Below are 18,534 nucleotides of genomic sequence, written 5' to 3'. Positions count from 1 at the left end.
CACCACCTTTCCCTTTCCCCCCAACCCCAAGACACTGTACCATCTCCTGAAACTGAGATATTAAGAGGTGACAGTCTAGATGCTAGCTTAATTATGTTTCAGGAAGGCAAGAACAGTATATTATGCCCCTTAGTTTCACCCACAGGATCCAAAAAGGTACTATATCCGCAATATTTCAATATTTTGATGGATTGGTGATCTCAATTTGGATACTCCTTCCAGTATAGTACAGATCATAACTAATCTGCACTTTCTTATTTTATTTTTCAATTTATAAGAATTTATTTTCTCTCCCTCCCCTCCACCCCACCAGCTTAAAAGAAAAACAAAAACTATGATAACAAATCTCATGCCTTCTGTGCAATTCTAATCCATGTCTTCCCATATATCCTCTATAAAGGGGCCACCCAACATGCTGGGAATTTTCCTCTAGAACCCTTGACATCTTATAGATAACAGTGTTGGACACAAGACTGTCTGACATTTATCCCTTGCTCTCGGTACATGACTGACCTTCATCCTTACTCCCCATCCACCCACCCACCCAATACTTACATTTATAAAAAAATGTTTAACTGTTTTTTATTCATGTATCATAGGTTTTTTCCCAGATTATGCTCCATCCCCCACTCAATGACCCTTCCCTAGTAATAAAGAAAAAAATATTGATTTTAAAAATATATATTCCATAAAAAAGCAAAAGCAAAATCAGCCTATAAATTCATCACACCCAGTAGTGGGGATAACATTCCATATACACAGTCCCATGTCTCCAAAAAAAGGAGGGAGATGCATTTCCTCATCTCTCATCTGGGGTCGATGTTGGCCATTATAATAGCATAGTACTCAGCTCATCTCCTTTTTCAGTCATATCTCTCTTCTTTCTAATGACATCATACATAAATTCTTATAGGTAATATGCTGCTTCCTACCCATAAATTCCATGTATCTCGTCATTGCCCCTTGAGAATTGTAGTGACGTATAAAAGAAGTGGCTCGGAGAGACCAGAAAAGTTATAGGCATTGTGTAAATGCTTCTAGTTGACTAACCATGTGTTGAAGTGGAGGCTCTCTGAAATGACATCTTTGCCTCAGTGCCCTTGGCAAGCAATGAAAGGAGTTGAGTCTACACCCATTACAAAGATGTAGTGCATCTTTCCAGACTTCAATTTTGTAGTCAACACAGCATCAGTGCTCTGAGGAGGAAGGAGCAACCTTTGGGAATGACCTTTGGGATTCAAGCTCAGGAGTAGCTGAGATGCAGGTTCATCTTGCAGTCATACCAACCATATCTGGCCATGAACTTAGTAGGACCAATGCTGTGTAGAAACTGGACTAAATTTTGTGGAGACTGCAGTGCTATAGGAAGAATTATGCCTCCAGAGTATTGGGAAAATGTTTATACATTTATTCTTGCTATATCTTTGAAATAAGCATCACTTTGTAGAAGCCAATCAGTGATAAATACTGAAATGGAACTGGGTGCCAGTTAGTGATCACAAAAAATGGAGAAAAGGGCCTGAGAGAATTTGAGCCACTATATAGAAGAGATACTTCAAGCCCTCTGAGTCCCCTAGAATCTCGATGGGAAGATATAGCAGCCTGGCTCTGAATGGGGCCAGAACATGCCTATTAGAAAGGCACTAAGAGAGAGTCACACATTTATTTATTTATTTGTTTGTTTGTTTATTTGTTTACAAATAATTTATTTATTTTTAGTTTTCAACATTCAGTTCCACAAGATTTTGAGTTCCAAATTTTCTCCTCATCTTTCCCCTCCCCCTACCCCAAGACAACCAGCATTCTGAATACCCCTTCCCCCAATCTGCCCTACCTTCCATCAAACATTTATTAAGCATTTAATGCTTAGCACTTGGGTTACAAAGAAACACAAAAATCTGTCCCTGCCCTCAAGGAATATATGTTATAATGGCAAAGAAAACCTATAAATAACCAGGTCCATGCTCTTGCAGATGATCTTTTCCATGAAGCATTCCTGAACTGGCAAGGGGGTCTTCCTGAAGTATAGCTGCCATCTACTAAAGGCCCAGCAGCTTGCAACCCTTGAACTTGTAAGATTTCCTGGAAGACCAAAATGTCCATCTTAGGCTCACCAGTCAGACACCTATGCTCAGGAAAGAAATTCAAAGCAGCAGCCAGGGCTCTGGAACCCATTCTCAAGCACCCCTAAGCTAGTGCATGGGGAGGTCGGCCTTATTTCAGCAGTTTGCCATTTCTGCCGCCAGGAAGAGGCTTTCAAGAGTTCTGACATGCCAAGAGGAAAAGAGAGAATGACAGAGGATAGACAGAGGGTAGGCCTTTTTAAAATCTGAATTGGTTGCTTTTCCTTTTAAGTGGCCAATAAAGGGATGGCATTATTACTGCTTTATTATTAGCAGTGAGCCACCCATGTCCTTAGAAGTTGGCAGGGTAGTTCTCACCCAAGAGGATGTCCTCTCCAGGTCTATTCTCATGTATGGTCTATGAAGTACAATTCCTGCTATGCTAATTTCCTTCTGAAGGCCCAGCTCAAATTTCATGTCTTTTGAAAAGCCTTTTCCACAGTCAAAGGTTTTATACCCCCAAGCCTGAAATAGTCTATCTTTCCTAAGAACTCCTATAGTACTTAGGTAATACAGAACTTTAGAAATATAGAACTATAGAAATATAGAACTTTCCTATAATACTTAGGCAATTACTCATTTGGCAATTACTCAAGGCCTGTCTTTTAACAATTGTCATCTATATCTATTGAAATCTTAAATGAAAAAAACTTTCCGAAACTCAATATTCTTTCATAGTTATCATAACATTTATATAGCACCTACTATGTGCCACACACTATACTAACTACTTTACAATTATTATCTCATTTGATCCTCACAACAACCCTGGGGGATAGGTGCTATTATTATCCTCATTTTACATTTGAGGAAACTGAGGCAGACAGTGATTAAGTTACTTGTCCAGGGTCACACAGCTAGTAAATATTTGAGATAACATTTGAACTCAGGGCTTCTTGACTTCAGGCCCAGCTCTCTATTCACTGTGCTACCTGACTATCCCAGTCAAATTCTTCCCCTTTCAAGTGCCATCCCCAACGCCTGTAATGCTCTCCTTCTTCATTTCTGCCTATCAGAACCTTTATCTTCTGTCAAGGTTCACAGTTATCAGTGTTATTTCCCTCCTCAAATGTCTTGCATTTACTTATCTGTGTATATTAGTGGTCATCAAAAGGTTGTGCACTGTAACTAGCTGGGTGGGTCTTGAACTGCATGGTACTTACACTGTATTAAATAGGAAAACTCTCCTGATTCTCCCATCATGTGCTATGATTTCTTAAGGCCCAGACACTCCAACTCTAAGGTCTGGCCATTTCTCTGGCTGTCCTCCATGCCTGGAGTACTCTCCCTCCTGGGCTCTGACTGTAGACCTTCCTGGCTTCCTTTAAGTCCCAACTAAAATCCCACCTGCTACAGGAAACCTTCCCCAATCCCTCTGTTGGTTATTTCCTGTTTATCCTATATATACCTTGCTTTGTATATGTTTATTTGCATGTTGTCTCCCTCATTAGACTGTAAGTTCCTTGAGGGTAAGGACTGTCTTTTGCCATTTTGTTGCCTCATCACTTAGCACAGTGCCTGGCACACAGGAGGTGCTTAATAAATGTTTGTTGATTAATTGATACTATGCTATGTAGTTTGAGACCTACTGGCGGATATTTTGTATCCCTCAAGGACAGTACAAGCCTGTTCATTTTTTGCCTTTGTATCCTCAACGCCTAGTACATCTTAGACCACCTAGTGGCCTGTGTACAAGTAGGTATTTAATAAATGCTTTTTTTTTGGTGAGCAATCAGGGTTAAGTGACTTGCCCAGAGTCACACAGTAAGTGTCAAGTATCTGGGGCTGGATTTGAACTCAAGTCCTCCTGACTCTAAGGCTGGAGCTCTATCCACTGTGCCACCTAGCTGCCCTTAATAAATGCTTTTTAAAATAAATGTTTTGAGCTGAAGTAGTAGGGCTGGGACTTCTGAACCTAGATCTGACTCCAAGTCTAACACTTCTAAACCGCATAAAAGACTCCTGGAAACTGAACTATAATGCACATTTCAAAGGAAAAACTGGAAAAAGTTGTTTTAAAGAGAACATATAATGTCTATTAGCTGTGGCCAGTTATTTCGAGTGATCAGCAAGGATTTAGTAAACACAGTATGTAAAAATGTTCTCTGTAGCAAAATCTGGCACTCATTTATAAAACATTTGAAAGAGCTATATATTCACATGTTATTAGCCTGAATACAAATTACTTCTTGTTTCAGGTCAATTCAACATTCAATTGCTGTGCTTCCTTTCTTTTCCCATGCCTCTTCTCCCTTGGGGGGAAAAAAAACAGACAACCCATTGATCAATGATATTGATAACCTTATCATGTTTTAATTTTTAGCCAGAGGTACCTTTTTAAAATGTCCAAATCTTCATCATATTGGCCATTTTACATAAATGCCCCCAAAGCCAATAAATAACACAGAAAATAAGATGATGAATCTCCTTCAGGAGGAGTCAAAAGTTCATAAACAGGATGATAGATCTGGAGTAGAAAGCAAATTTCAGAGATCATTTAGTCCAACTCCCCTCATTTTACAGAGAAGGAAACTGTTGCCCAATGGGGTAAAGTGTTTTGCCTACAACTATACAGATAGTAAGTTAAAGAGGTGGATTTGAACCCAGGAAGTATGATTCCAAGACAGTGCTCCTATTCCACACATAAGAGGGGATATTGTTAAAATGCGGAAGAGGAAATGAATCAATCAATTACTCTCTCTTTATCTCTCTCTCTCTCCCTCCCTCTGTTTCCCTCTCTCTCTTTCAATCTTTCTCCCCTCTCAATCTCTCTCTTACTCTCTCTCTTTCAAAAAAAAGCATTTTGTATAAAAAAGCAAATGGAGCAATAAAGCAAGGCTGAATTTAACAAAAAGTCTCCTCCTGAGCTTGAATCTCGTAACTGATGTGTTCAGTTCTCTATTATTTGCTTCCTTTCATTTCTAATGGAGTTTTGGTTAAATTTATGAAAATATATAAACTGCAAGCAGGGAGTAACTTACTCCAATCATATGTTTTTGCTTTCACACCTCTCAGCAGTTGACTTTGCTACTGATGACTAAAGGTTTTTATTGACTCTTTTCTTATCCCTAATGAAGTAACTGGAATGAAGGCAGACAGATGTCATTTTTCTCGAGAATTCCCACCAATCTACTCTAGACAATAGTCATCTAATCAGAGTACTAATCTCCTTGTTCCCTACCTCTTATTGGCCTCTTTGTTTCAAGAATAGGGGAGGTTTCCTCGGGGCACAATGAACTACCTCAGACTGAATTGTCACCAATGTTGTCTCCATGCTTTTTTCTATATCTCCTTTGATACTATATTGATACTATACTGATATTAAAGAGGAGACTTGACATTCCTCAAGTCTGGAAAATTACATGAGAACAATTACGACTTAACTTCAGATTAGATGAAAGTAAAGTCAACAAATAGAAATTAGAGCAGGGAATTTCTGATTCCTTTATTTCAGGGTCTTTATTTGAATTCTTTTTTTCTGAGATTCAAAGCTCACCAATGCTTCAGATAGTGCAACAGTAATAATACATGTATTAAAACATATGATAATATTGTATGTATGTATAATAATATCTGGCATTTATATAGGCTTGAAGGTTTGCAAAACACTTTACAAACATCATCTCATTTTGTCCTCACAATGGCCCTGGTAGGTAGTTGCTGTTATTATCGCCGTTTTACAGATGAGGAAATGGGGGCACCAAGAGGTTAAGTGATTTGCCCAGGGTCACACAGCAGCAAATGTTTGAGGCTGAATTTCAGCCCAGTTCTTCCTGAGTCTAGGTCAGTGATGTGATGGAACCAGCTCTAACTGGTTGGTAAGAACCCTTTGTTAAATTATCAAAGTGAGCATTTACACTTGGAAAAAAACAACAAATGCTGCAACCCTGGGCTTGATTTATTGTTTTATTAATTGTCTAGATTTCAGAAAGTGATGGAGGAAATGTTAATACTACAGGTTAAATTTAAAAGTGTGTCCTATCTCCCTGGTTTTATTTTTCTTTTCAGAGAGCTGGTTTTTAACCATTTACTAATCGATCCTCCAGATCCCATATTCTATCCAGTGCACCTCTTAACTAACATGTACAATAATAAATATAGGCATTTGCATAGAGCATTAACACTTGCAAAGCATTGTACATATTGAATCTCATTCGTCTTCACAACCCCTTGAGTTAGCTGCTACAGCTAACTTTATAGATAATGCAACAGATTACAAGATGTTTAGTAATTTGTCTATGGTTACACAGTGGGTTTAGAAATGGGCTTCAAACCCAGATTTTTCCTGAAACTAAATCCAGTGCATTTCCCCCTACCTCACGCTGTCATTCACATTTTTATAGCACTTTATGATTGGATGCATCTTCTCTTTAGCATCTTCGGGTAAAGAAAGATCCCACATCGATGAATTTTCTAGAGAGGCAAAGCTTTTGTCTTCAAGTACCAATATCTTTTAAAAAATTTATTCATTGTGGCAACAAAGGTTTCTTAAGTATAGGACACACTTCTTTGCCTTCTTAAATAGACTACATTGAATATAATTTAACCTTCATGATTCAGGTCCATCATTATAGATACCCATCATGTACTGTGATGCTCTCAGGAGTCATTGCATTACGTGGGGCTGTTTGCCCCTACCTTGTAGTCCCAGATGGTTTTCTGAGTTTTTGCACCCTTTTTAAAATGGAGAGTCAGTGTTTTGCAGACACACTGCCAGCTATCCCTTTCCCTGTCCTCAGTGGCTTTCTAATTTACTGCTTCAATTTGATTCTATAAATTTTCATAGAGCATCTACGTTATACAAGACACTTTGATAAAGCTGCTGCTTATCTTCTGGGGGCTCATTAGACTTGCATTTAAAATAAGAATAAATAAGTTCTGAGTGAGCTTACTTCTCTCCTATGAGTAGACTCTATTATAGCTATTTTGTCTACTTAAGGGACCTCTTAAAATTTTTTTCTTACTTTTTAGTTTTCCCTTGTGTTTTGGATGGCTGAGTTTTGTTAGGTAGGTGATCTTCAGAGAAATAAGGTTCAGATTTGAAGTCTATGATTTTTAATGCAGCTATTCTCAGCCCCACCTATCCTTAGTTACTATCGTCCTACCATCTGGGACTATACCCTGGAAGGCTCCATAAAAAAACAAAAATGGGCACAGACCAAAGGCAGCCATTTGTTATACAAATCTACCCATAGGGATTATGGGTACAGGGGTGCTAGGAATTGTGGGGAGGGGGGAAATCTATTTCCTCTTCATACTCCCATCACCTTCTTAGGTTTTCAATACCATTCTCTTACTATATCCTAGGTCCCAACCTTTGCCCCTCAACCCTCACTAGGGTACAATCCAGCAGAGCATTTTCAGGGCATAGGGATGGTAGTCTCTATACTTTGGGGCAGGGAGAGGGAGTACTCCAATGCCCAAGATGTCCATATCTGGTGCAAAGCCCATGAGGCCTTGGGCTCTGAGTGTTAATAAATGGATCAGGCAGAGTTTGTCAGTTTCCCAGCCTCCTCAGTCCATTCCTAATCAGTCAGTCAGTCAACTAGCATTTATTAAATAACTCCCTACTGTGTCAGGCATTGTGCTAATCCCTGAGGATATAAAAAGAGGCAGAGAAAAATCCTTGTTCCCAAGGTGCTTATTTGGAAAATATTTTCATTTCAAGAAAGAAGGTTCTATTTTAAAATGAAAAAGCGTGTTTGTATTTGGCTAACTCTGCATTACCAAATATTAAAGGCAAAGTGTTGGCTTTTTATAGATCTTTGGGAGCATTATTATCTCAATACTAAGGCTACTTTTTTTAAACAGACAAGAGAAAAAGATACATATAGAACATATTTCACATATAAGAAAATGAGAGTGCTTCAGCCAGATGAAGATATAACCTGGCACCCAATGCAGAAAGGAAAGTGAAACTATTATCAGATGCAGGTTTAAATTGATTCCCTACCTTCTCAAGATGATAGCTGGATAATCATAATGAGCTTATCTACCACATATTTTCAAGCAGCTACACAGGCTTTTTTTTTTTAAAGAATCAAACATAATAATGACTTACATGTGTGTAGCAGTACTGGGTTTTCACATACACTGTCACATTTGATCACAAGTATGTGAGGTAAGCAGGACAGGTAAAATTATCCCCATTTTCCAGGTGAGTAAATTGAGGCTCAAGTTTAATTACTTGGCTAGAAGTGGTATAAGAGGCACTAGAACCTTTAGGCCAAGATAATGGGGGACAATCAGAGGCATCATTAGACAACAGCAAATAGCACAGTGACCCAGAAAGTGTGTGTAAGTTTGGAGCACAGAAAGTCATTGACTATCTCTACTCCTAGAATCTTAGACTAACTGAGATCCAACCTAGAAATCAGGATAAGGGTTATGCTGATATCCCTCCTGCTTCTTAGAAGCTTCCAGGGTTCTGGACCCTAGTGTTTGGAAGGCACAGAAAGTAGACATCGTAGCACTCAGCAATCTTACATTGAGATTTTCAAGTTGATTACTAGAGAAAATGAATAGGTATAATGCATGCTAAGACTCCTATAATCTTGGATTCAATCCCAGACTGCTTGGCATTGAAAAACAGGTACACCCTTGTGAGTGTTTGTCCCCTAGTTACCGTCTTACCCCCCCCCCATTACTTCCATAATAAATGGTGATTCACAGGCATGTGGATAGAGCTAAAGCTCTTATCCTCCCAAAATCCCATTGTTTCTGGGTCCAGTCAAAGGCTCTGTGTTAGGAACTGAGGATACAAAAAAAAATGATACAGTTCCTTCTCTCAAGGAGTTTGTAGTCTAATAGAAAAAATGTCACGGATTTACAAATAAATGTGATACAAGATATAACAGTAGGAGCAAAGGAGAGATACAGAAGGGAAGGCAGGGGACAGAAAGAACATTTATTAAAGCTCCTACTATGTGCCAACATTGTGCTGCTTTACATATATTACTTCATTTGATCCAGACAATGCATTTGGAGAAAATCTGAGGAATGGGGGATTACTTTTAATTGGAGAGATCAGGAAAGGCTTCATGTAAGAGATAGCACCTGAGCTGGACCTTGAAAGCAGAGAATTTCAATGCAAAGATAAGGATGGATAACTTAATCCTAGGCAAATGCATGGGGACATGGAGATGAGGGAATGCAAGAAAAAAAACAGGGAAACAGCACCGGCGCACACGCATGTGTGTGTGTGTGTGTGTGTGTGTGTGTGTGTGTGTGTGTGTGTGTGAAATAAAGACAGAAAAAATTAGTCAGGAAGAAAGATTATGGAAGACCTTAAATTCCAATCTAGGGAGTTTGTATCTTATCCAATAGCTAATAAGGACCCATTGAAGTTTTTTGATCAATTGGGTGACATGGTCAGATATATTCATTGGAAGAACTATTTTGGCACTGATGTGAAGGGTATATTAGAGAGGGGGAAGAATGGAGGTGGGGAGGCTACTTAGGAGGCTATTGCAATAGTCTAGGCCAGAGGTAATGAAGGCCTGATCTGGGATGGTGCCAATGAGAATGAAAAGGAAAGGGAGAGGAGGACAGGAGGACATTTTAGCTATCATTCCTATCTCACATCTGTTCTGTAACAATCAAGAAGATACACCTTAAGAGTCATATAATTCCTGTGACATCCCTGTTTGAATAAAATGACATTGGATTTTGCAACATAGGGATCAAAGGTTGATTTGGGACATTGAAAGTTTAGGGGTGAGGTGGGATATCATGTTTTCAGAATGGAGCAAAATCATCTCACTTTTTTAAAATATGGAATTGTTTTAAAAAGCTTATGCTTTTGGACAATTCATTTTGTTTTTCATTTCTTCAACTGAAATGACAAATGCCATGACACTTTTTTCTCCAAGCACTGAGCATACCTGGAATGCTTTCCTCCCCTCTTCCTCTCCACAGTCAAGTCCCACCTCATTCTCCAATGCTCTGTGCAATGGCTCTTTCCTTACTTTTTCTCCTTCTTCTTTAAGAAGACCACAGTCAATGCCACAAGCAAAATAATTATTGACACATATCCACAATGATCCCCACAATAAGTCCTGTGGGAGGAAAGAAAGCATAATCAGTAGAATTGACCACTCTTTGGTCTTTGAAGGGGTTGAGTCAGAACAACTGGTCCTGGCTTCCTGAGGAAGCAGCTCTATTGATACTGCTGTTTACCATTTCTCAGATTGCAATTAAACAAACCTGCCAGATTCAGAAGCATTGTGGGAGTGTTTGGTCTAAATTAGCAAGAAATGATAGAATGTTTCTTTAAAGAAATGAAATTGTAGTATTTTCAAAGCACCTATTACAATGACTCAAGTTAGGCTAATGATGCATTGTTTTGTACCGGTCTTCTTGCCACCCATGTTAATGAATAGCCTATTATGGCCCCATTTCTCTGAGTTTCATTTCCTTCTCTCTGATATGAGGAGAGGAGGTAAAACTAAATGATATCTAAGGTCTCTCCCAGTTCCAGTGTCCAAGATGTTTTTGTAATTTGCATGCTGATAGCTTTATTTCAATGGCTACCTGAAACAACTGAATTGGATTTGATCTAAAAGGTTCTTTTCAGGTCTGGATACTGTAACCTTTAGATCAGAGAGGGACCTTAGAAATCATCAATACAACTACCTAGGTATCCAAAGATAGAGGCAGTTATTACATGCAATAGCAAGAGCACTGAATTCTGAGCCACAGAAGCTCCAAGTTGAAAGGGACCTTAGGCGCCATCTTGTCTAACCCATATCTAGACAAGAATTTCCAATACACCAGAGCAGACAAGTGTTCATTCAGTCTTTGCTTGAAAACCTCTGGTGAATGGAACCCCAAAACCTCCCCAAGCAGCCCATTCCACTTTGGATTCTAATTTGTTAAGGTATTTTCTTCGTATCAAGTCTAAATTTACCTCTGTGTACCCCCCACCCACTGCTCCAACTTCTGCCAAACAGAACAAGTCAAACTGCTCCTTTCCAATACCTGAACACATGCTTTTCCTTGAGACTTTTTTTCCCTAAGCTAAGCATTCTTAGATCCTTCAGTTAGTACTCATCTGACATAAACTTGTAACCCTGTGTCATCCTCATTGCCCTCATCTAGGATGCTCTCCAGCTTATCAATATTCTTCCTAAAATGTGGTACCTAGAACTGAACTCAAGACCGTAGATGTGGTCTGACCAGAGAAGAATGCAACCAGATTATCACCTTCCTGATGCTGACAATATGCATCTTTCCCTCAGCCTCCAGTCTCATTAGCATTTTTAGCTCATCAGATCAATTGTGTGATTATGAAGACTTGCTTATTTTATTGTTGACACTGAACAAAACATGCACTTGAAGTCCTTGGGCAGTGAACCATTTCTAATTCAACAGGTTAATCATAGATTCTTTTGATACTAAACTAGAACAAAAATCCTTCACCAAAATAGTGTTTAAATTATTTCACAAAGCTAGGCAGTTTAGGTGTCTACTTTTCTTCAGTGAAAATATATAATTGTTTACAAATAATTAGCTCCTCTATCTTTTGAAGGATCTGTGAACACACTGTATCACACAGTTGACCATAACATCTCGAGATGTTCCTCCTCCTCTTTTTCTAGCTCAAAGCTTTCTTCTTCTTCATCAGTTATTCCTGGGGTAATACTAATTTCCCCTTCTTTCAGTTCAATTTCTGGCCTTCTCATTATTTCCAAAATTTCCAGAATTTCCTTCTTCATAAGTCCTTTCCCTTTTCTTCTTGTCCTATACAACCTCATCAGGGGTAATTGTTTTCTAGATGAAGAGGGAGTGTGACTTGCCCAATGTCAATCTGTGAATTAATGGCAGAGGGAGAACTTGAATCCAGCTCTTTTGACTCCGAGTCCATCACCATATTGTGAGGCCACATTTAAAGTTAATTCTTCTTTGCCTCCATTTCCTCAGTCCTCATTTCTCAACCCTTAGGAACCTAGACCACCACTTTATTTAAACTATGTTATCTTTTAAATAGAACCCACTCCTCTCTCCCAGTTTTCATGCTGTATTTTTCATTAATTCAGACTAAACCTTTTTTTTTTTTTTTTTTTTTTGGTGAGGCAGTTGAGGTAAAGTGACTTACCCAGGGTCACACAGCTAGTTAGTGTTATGTGTCTGAGGCAAATTTGAACTCAGATCCTCCTGACTCCAAGGCTGAAATTCTATCTACTATACCACCTTGCTGCCCCTAAAAATTTTTTTTCCCAATGAGAATGAGAATAAGTAATAATAATATGACATATTCCACCTTCCTTTGTCTTTCTCTTGCCTTTTGGCCATCCTTTGTTCTCTGGGAAATAGCAACTGGTAGGGGGAAAGGAAGGAAATTAAAAAACTATATTTCCTTACCAATGTTAATTTCTTCATCCTCATCCCAGAATAGGCTGTTGTCAGCTGAAAGCACAGACAAGTGCACGTTAATTTGGGTTCTACAGTAGGTGTTTCATATTTTTGTTTGCTTGCTCATTTGGGGAAACATCAAAGCCTCATATGAGGATATACTAAAAAAGACTGAGATTCGTGAGTATAGAAAGGTAGAGGCTAAGAAAGCTCAGGATTGAAACATTTAGGTAGTGGGACGCAGGGGAAAGACTGCTGGATCTGTAGTCCAGAGAATGTCATTTAAAGTTCAGCCCTGTTACCTACTTCCTTGTGTGACTGTGGAAAAGTCATTTAATCTCTTGGAGGCCTCAGTTTTGTCATCTGTAGAATAAAGGGGTTGGACTAGATCTTTGGTGCTAAATTCAAATAGAAGTGGGGGCCATTAATCAGTATATAAGGATCTCTCTGGGCTGCATATTGACTTAGTTTTAAAAAGTAATATTATCTATATTTGATTGTATTTTCATTTATTTTGTTACATACTTCCCAATCACATTTTAATCTGGCTCTGGCACTGTTTGGTAGTGTTGTATGTGTTTGACATCTGTGGACTTCATAACCTCCTAAGGTCCTGTGAATGGTCAGGCTAAAGTGAACACAGGCTTGTTCAGCAGATTCCTTGTTCTCCAGAGAAACCTGTTGAAACTTGTAAGTGCCATAAAAAGAAGTAATTCACACTCCCACGTCTCATCCCCAGGAGAAACTTATGGAATCAATTACCCATAAGATTTGGTAGAGGTGAGAAATGTAAAAAAAAATTTCAACAAACATAATACATTTACTATGAGCAAGATATTTTGCTAGACCTAGGGATACAAAGATACAAAGACAACCCAGTCTCTGGATTCCAAAAGGGTTTGGACCCATTTATCAATGAGAGTCATAAATGGTTCCTAAAAGAAATTGGGGGTATAGTGACCTCTGTGATTGAGTTCAAGGAGGTCTGTTGTGCCCTCCTACAATGCGGACTTTCAGGCTTCTGTTGGCAATAGGATCCTGGACTGGCGGGGGGTTTGATTGACCTTCCTACATCAGAACTCTTTCTACCACAATCCTCGTTGGCATTTAAAGCCCTTCAAAACCTGGCCCCATCTTGCCTTCATTCTTCTGATACTGGATTCCTCTTCACATTTTTTATCATCCAGCTACATTGGCCTAGTTACTGTTGGTCATATCTGACACTCCATCTCCTTATTCCTTTTGCACTGGCTGTCTCTCAAATCTGGAATGCCCTACCTCTACACCTCCCCCTTCTTGCTTCCCTGGCCTCCTTCTTACCTTCTGCAAGAGGGCTTCTCAGCTCTCCATCTCTCATCCCCCCACACCCATTGCTAGTGCCTTCTTTCTGAGATTATCTTCCATTTACACTGTATTTTATATGTATATCACCCTATTATAATAATTAGTTTGTTTTAAGCCTACAGAGAACATAATGACTCCTAAGGTCCATATGGTTGTCTCCTCTGCAGCTTTAGGGAGTTTTAGGTGAAAAGTTGTAAGTTCAACCACAATCACTCTGAGCCTCTAGTTAGGAAAAATTCCCAACTTTTAGGCAGAAGATAGGCCCTCTGCCTAAATTTACACTTCTTTTTATCTCTAGCTAACCCCAGGCGTCTTTATGGTTGAGGTGAAATTCAAATTACTGATGTCTTTTGTTTTTATATCTTTTGATATAATTATATTAGAGTGCACTCACATACACATATTTATTGATAGACATCAGGAGGGGAAGTTGAAGAGAGAGCAGAACTTTTTTTTTTCCCAATATTTCCCTCAATCTTTGAGTTGGTTGGTACCGCTGATAGAATCATCCCACGTCTTCTGCTTCCAGATGCTTATAGAGCTAATGAATTCTCCTCGGTGTCTCCTTTCTCTGCATAGTTCAGTCCTACCTTCTCTTTCTTTTCTTCTTTCTTTCTTTCTTTTTTTTTATTGGTTGCCCCAGAGCTGCTGGTTCTTGGCTCAGCTCTGTATGATCCTGTTCCTTCCTCTCCACTTCTAGTTCTTGGAATTGCTATCTGATTCTGAGACACCACCTTCCTTTTGTACAAATACCTTAGGGCACAATGAACATGGATACAGAGATGCGTGGGAAGGCTAAATGAAGTGAGCACAAGCAGAAAAACAATATACACAATAGCTAAAACAATGTAAATGGAAAGGACAATTATAACAGTCAATTGGCAGGTATTTATTAGTTTCTACAGTTATCCCTTCCACATCGTGACTTTTTCCATTTCCCCATTGCAGTTTTGCTATGTTGGGGGTTGGCAAAAGAAATTAAATGGGAATTTTTGGGGAGTTTTGTGGAAGCCGCAGATGACACGCAAAGGCCAGCAGATGACACAGAGCCCATGACCAAATACTTAACCCAAATTTCACAATAAGGTACTGTGGTACTGTAAACACCCCATAAGAAAAAAAAAAGAAGTCTTCTCTGGTATGAAGGGAGGGTCAAAAAATTTTACTCAGATTTTCCAGATCACAGGGGCATAGTGGCACACCACTAACCCCTGAGATATGGAAGGAATAACTGTATTATGTGTACTGAAAATACAAATATAATGCAGGTAACAGTCTCTGCTCCCAAGGAACAAAACAATAAAAAATACAAATTGTTACTTGAACGTTATAATGAAGGGAGGGGAAAAAGGATGAGGATTTATTAAGTGCCTACTTTGTGCCAGGCTCTGTGCTAAGCACTTACCAAACATTATCTCATTTGGCCAAGCTTAGCTCCAAAGAAGGAACAGGAGAAAACACCCCTTTTCCCCATCTCCTTTACAGAAATGAGGAGACTATGGATATTGAACTGTTTTCTTTCTCTTTTGTGTTGTTGTAGCAGATGGGCACTCTGAGAGGGGAGAATGAAGGACACATTGGGAAATGTAGATGATATAAAAGGAAAAGATATCAATAAAATTGATTTAAAAAAGAATAAGTACAGGAAATGGGTAGGACATTTCTGAGGGGAGTAATGACATGAACAAAGATATGGAAGTAGGACTGTACAAAGTATGTTCAGGGGAACAAAGAGTTATGAGGTTTTTTTAAAAAAATTTTCATCTATCTTATACAATTAACTGGGCTGTTTAATTTATTCTAATTACAAGATTTTCACATTCTCATGTGGGCTTTGGGCCAAAAATTACCCAGAATGGCTGTTAATCCTTTTGCACATGAATATGTAAATTTTTATATCCTCATTGGCAATTATTCAAGAGGCATCCAATTGTGTCTATTATATGCATATATGTGTGTATATATGGACATATATATGTATATATACATATACATATTATACATTTGATATACATTTGTATTTCCAGATTTATCGCACACCACAGCTCAGGCACATCACCTACTTATTTGTGAATAATACCATAGATTAGGGGTTTCTTATCTATAGTGGTTTCCAGCAGAAGGGATATATTTTATAGACTCATAAAACACTATTGTAAGACTGTGCCCTTTACTTCCTGATTCCCTTTGTTCTGATTTTGGTTTAGCTAAAGCCTACAGGCAAGAAAAAGAGTGAGTAATAGAGAAGAAAAATCAGATGGGCTTATTTATTATTGAAAATTCACTGAATTTTTAAGAAAAGTGAAGTTTTGAGAGTACTTAAAATATGTATTTGATTTTGGAAGAACTATTATTTTAGAAAAATCTAATGATGTTTTAGGACCAAGAAGAAATAAAAGATTTCTTGAATTAAATATGGTAGAACTTTCATTGGGAAGATAGAATGGCAAGGATGAAAGGATACTGAATCTGAGGTCAAGAGGCCAGAGTTCAAAAACTTACTTGTGACACTTGGTGGCCCAGTGATCACGGGCAAGTCATTTCATGGTAATAACTAGCATGTACATAGTGTTTTAAAGTTTACGAAACACTTTACATGTATTTCATTTATTTTGTACAAGACGAAATAAGCACTAATATTATCCTCATTTTACAGATGAGGAAACAGTCTGGGAGATATAAAATGACTTGCTTATGATCACACAGCCAGTAAAAGACTTCAGCAAGATTTAAACTCAGAATGTAAAAACTCCAAGTCCAGCACTCTAATTGCACTATCTAGTGTCTTAAAGAATCATTTTCCTTATCTGTTAAATGGAGATGACTCATACTACCTACCTCACAGCATTATTTGAAAACCTTAAAAGTTACAAATGTGAAGTACATTTATGATAGGGTTTGTAATCATATGAGTTTAGACACTCATTGGATCATATCCTGTGCCTTTAAATGTAACTATATATAGTAAAAGCTTTCCCCAACAAGGTTAGTTTACCAGGTGGGTTTAGGTCCCATCATCCACACCAGCTGGCAATTTGTTGGTTTCTTATTTCAATTGATTTAAAGAGGTCCCAAGTACAACTTCAATAAGATGAGATTTCTCAAATGAGTTATTATTGAAAAACATATGCCCTATTTACATTTTAAGAAATAATACTAATAGCTGACATTTATTTAACCCTCTGTTTTTTGAGGCACAAATTCCTGAGAGACAGAGAGAGAGACAGAGCGAGAGAGCGAGCGAGAGAGAGCGCTACAGACTGAACCTGGCTCAGGTGAGGTGCCCCTCAGAGAGCTTCTTCCAGGACTGAGCAGAGGAGCAGATACGGATGGATCACCACTCTCTGGCATTTGAGCAGAAAGCCCCTCCCTGCTCCTGCCAGTCAGAATGTCACTGGCTACTGTGATTGCCCTATTTGTGATGATCAACTCTTCCTCCCCATTGAGTGTTTTGTTTACTTCCTTCTTCTGTTTTGGTTTTCCCTGATACATTAGAAGAAAAAAACCTGTTTAGTGAACTGTCTTGGGTATATGATCATTTGAGAAGTGCTGGAGTTGGGATGGGGAGGCAAAGCTGGTCTGGAATAAATGCAGTAGGCTCACTCAGTGCTCTGTTAAGGAAATAACCCCTGAGGCTGAAGAAGCTAGGCTAAAAGATAATCTAGGGAAGGGAAATAGTCCCCAGGGCCAGAGCCCATAGGGTTTTAACCTGCCACAAGGTAGAAGCAGGAGAAATATAACCAAAGAGAAACATAACTGAAACAGTGACTTAGTAATCTAATCATACACCCTTCGACAGAACATGAGTGACTGATAACTATACAGGTGCAGTGATTGGCAGCAAATTATCCAGTAGAATGTAAACTCCTTTATTCTGTTCTGGGCTCCACTTCTGACTCTCAGACTTCTTTCTCCCCATTCCACACCAGCCTTCTCACCCTAGGAGATCCCTCCATCCCTGTGTCTCCTTCTTCTGTTCAGTTCCTCCTGGAGCCTCCATTTTAAGGAAGGACCCAGATCAACCATGGTCATTCCTTCATTTTTCTTCAGGCTCAGCTCCTGACTAGACATTTTTCTCTGCCATGCCCCTCCCAGCTCCACAAGGTACGTTCTGCTCCATCCTTTTTAGGTTCTTTTCCCCCGCATTAGGATGTAAGCCCCTTAAGGGAAGGAGCTGTCTTTCTTTTTATTCCTATTCCTAGCTCAGGTCTAGCACATTTAAAATGCTTAATTAATGTCTGGGGCTTACTGATTTAACTAAACTCCTTAGAGACAGGGACTTTGTTTTTATTTGTTTGTTTTTGTTTGTTTTTATTATTAGAGCCTTAGAAGCAGCTGTGGAGGAGTGGGTAGGAAACAGAGTTCCTGGTCAGGAAGTTTAAGTTCAAAGAGTCATACTGAGCAAGTCTCTTTAACCATTCTGTGCTTCAGGCAACTTCCTAAGATTTGTCTACCAAGTCACAGAAGGGTTGTTGACTTGCATTGGAGGGAGAATTCCACTATCTTACATTTACTCCCATGATTTCAGAGAGCTTTAAAAAATTCCTATATCTCAGTGTCTTGCACCTAGGAGGCTCTTAGTCAAACATGTTTAATGGAATCAAATTTAAATGGAGGAGTCCTTTGGTGTCCAGGTCTTAGAATGAAGCCTGTAGTTTTCCAATTTAGAATCTTCATAAAACACATTCGAACCGATTTGGAGAAGCAGGCAAGG

The 18,534-nt window shown here is 38.8% G+C and overlaps 1 protein-coding gene across 2 annotated transcripts in view; it reads left to right on the top strand.

Annotated features, from left to right (window-relative positions):
* Positions 1 to 18,534, top strand: part of CA12 (carbonic anhydrase 12) — a 227,137-nt gene that overhangs the window by 21,551 nt on the left and 187,052 nt on the right. Inside the window, exon 1 of one of the 2 annotated variants that reach the window (XM_027851574.1) lies at positions 17,021 to 17,095. The exons of the other annotated variant lie outside the window; for it this stretch is intronic. The gene's annotated coding sequence lies outside the window, so the exon portion shown is untranslated. Of the gene's footprint in view, positions 1 to 17,020; positions 17,096 to 18,534 lie in introns of those variants that run through there. 2 annotated transcript variants of the gene reach the window in all.

The sequence above is a fragment of the Vombatus ursinus genome, unplaced genomic scaffold (assembly GCF_900497805.2).
Source record: "Vombatus ursinus unplaced genomic scaffold, bare-nosed wombat genome assembly UNPS02009205.1, whole genome shotgun sequence".
NCBI classification, from domain to species: domain Eukaryota; kingdom Metazoa; phylum Chordata; class Mammalia; order Diprotodontia; family Vombatidae; genus Vombatus; species Vombatus ursinus.
Note: the sequence above shows the minus strand (reverse complement) of the source record. Positions and strands in the feature narration are given on the sequence as shown.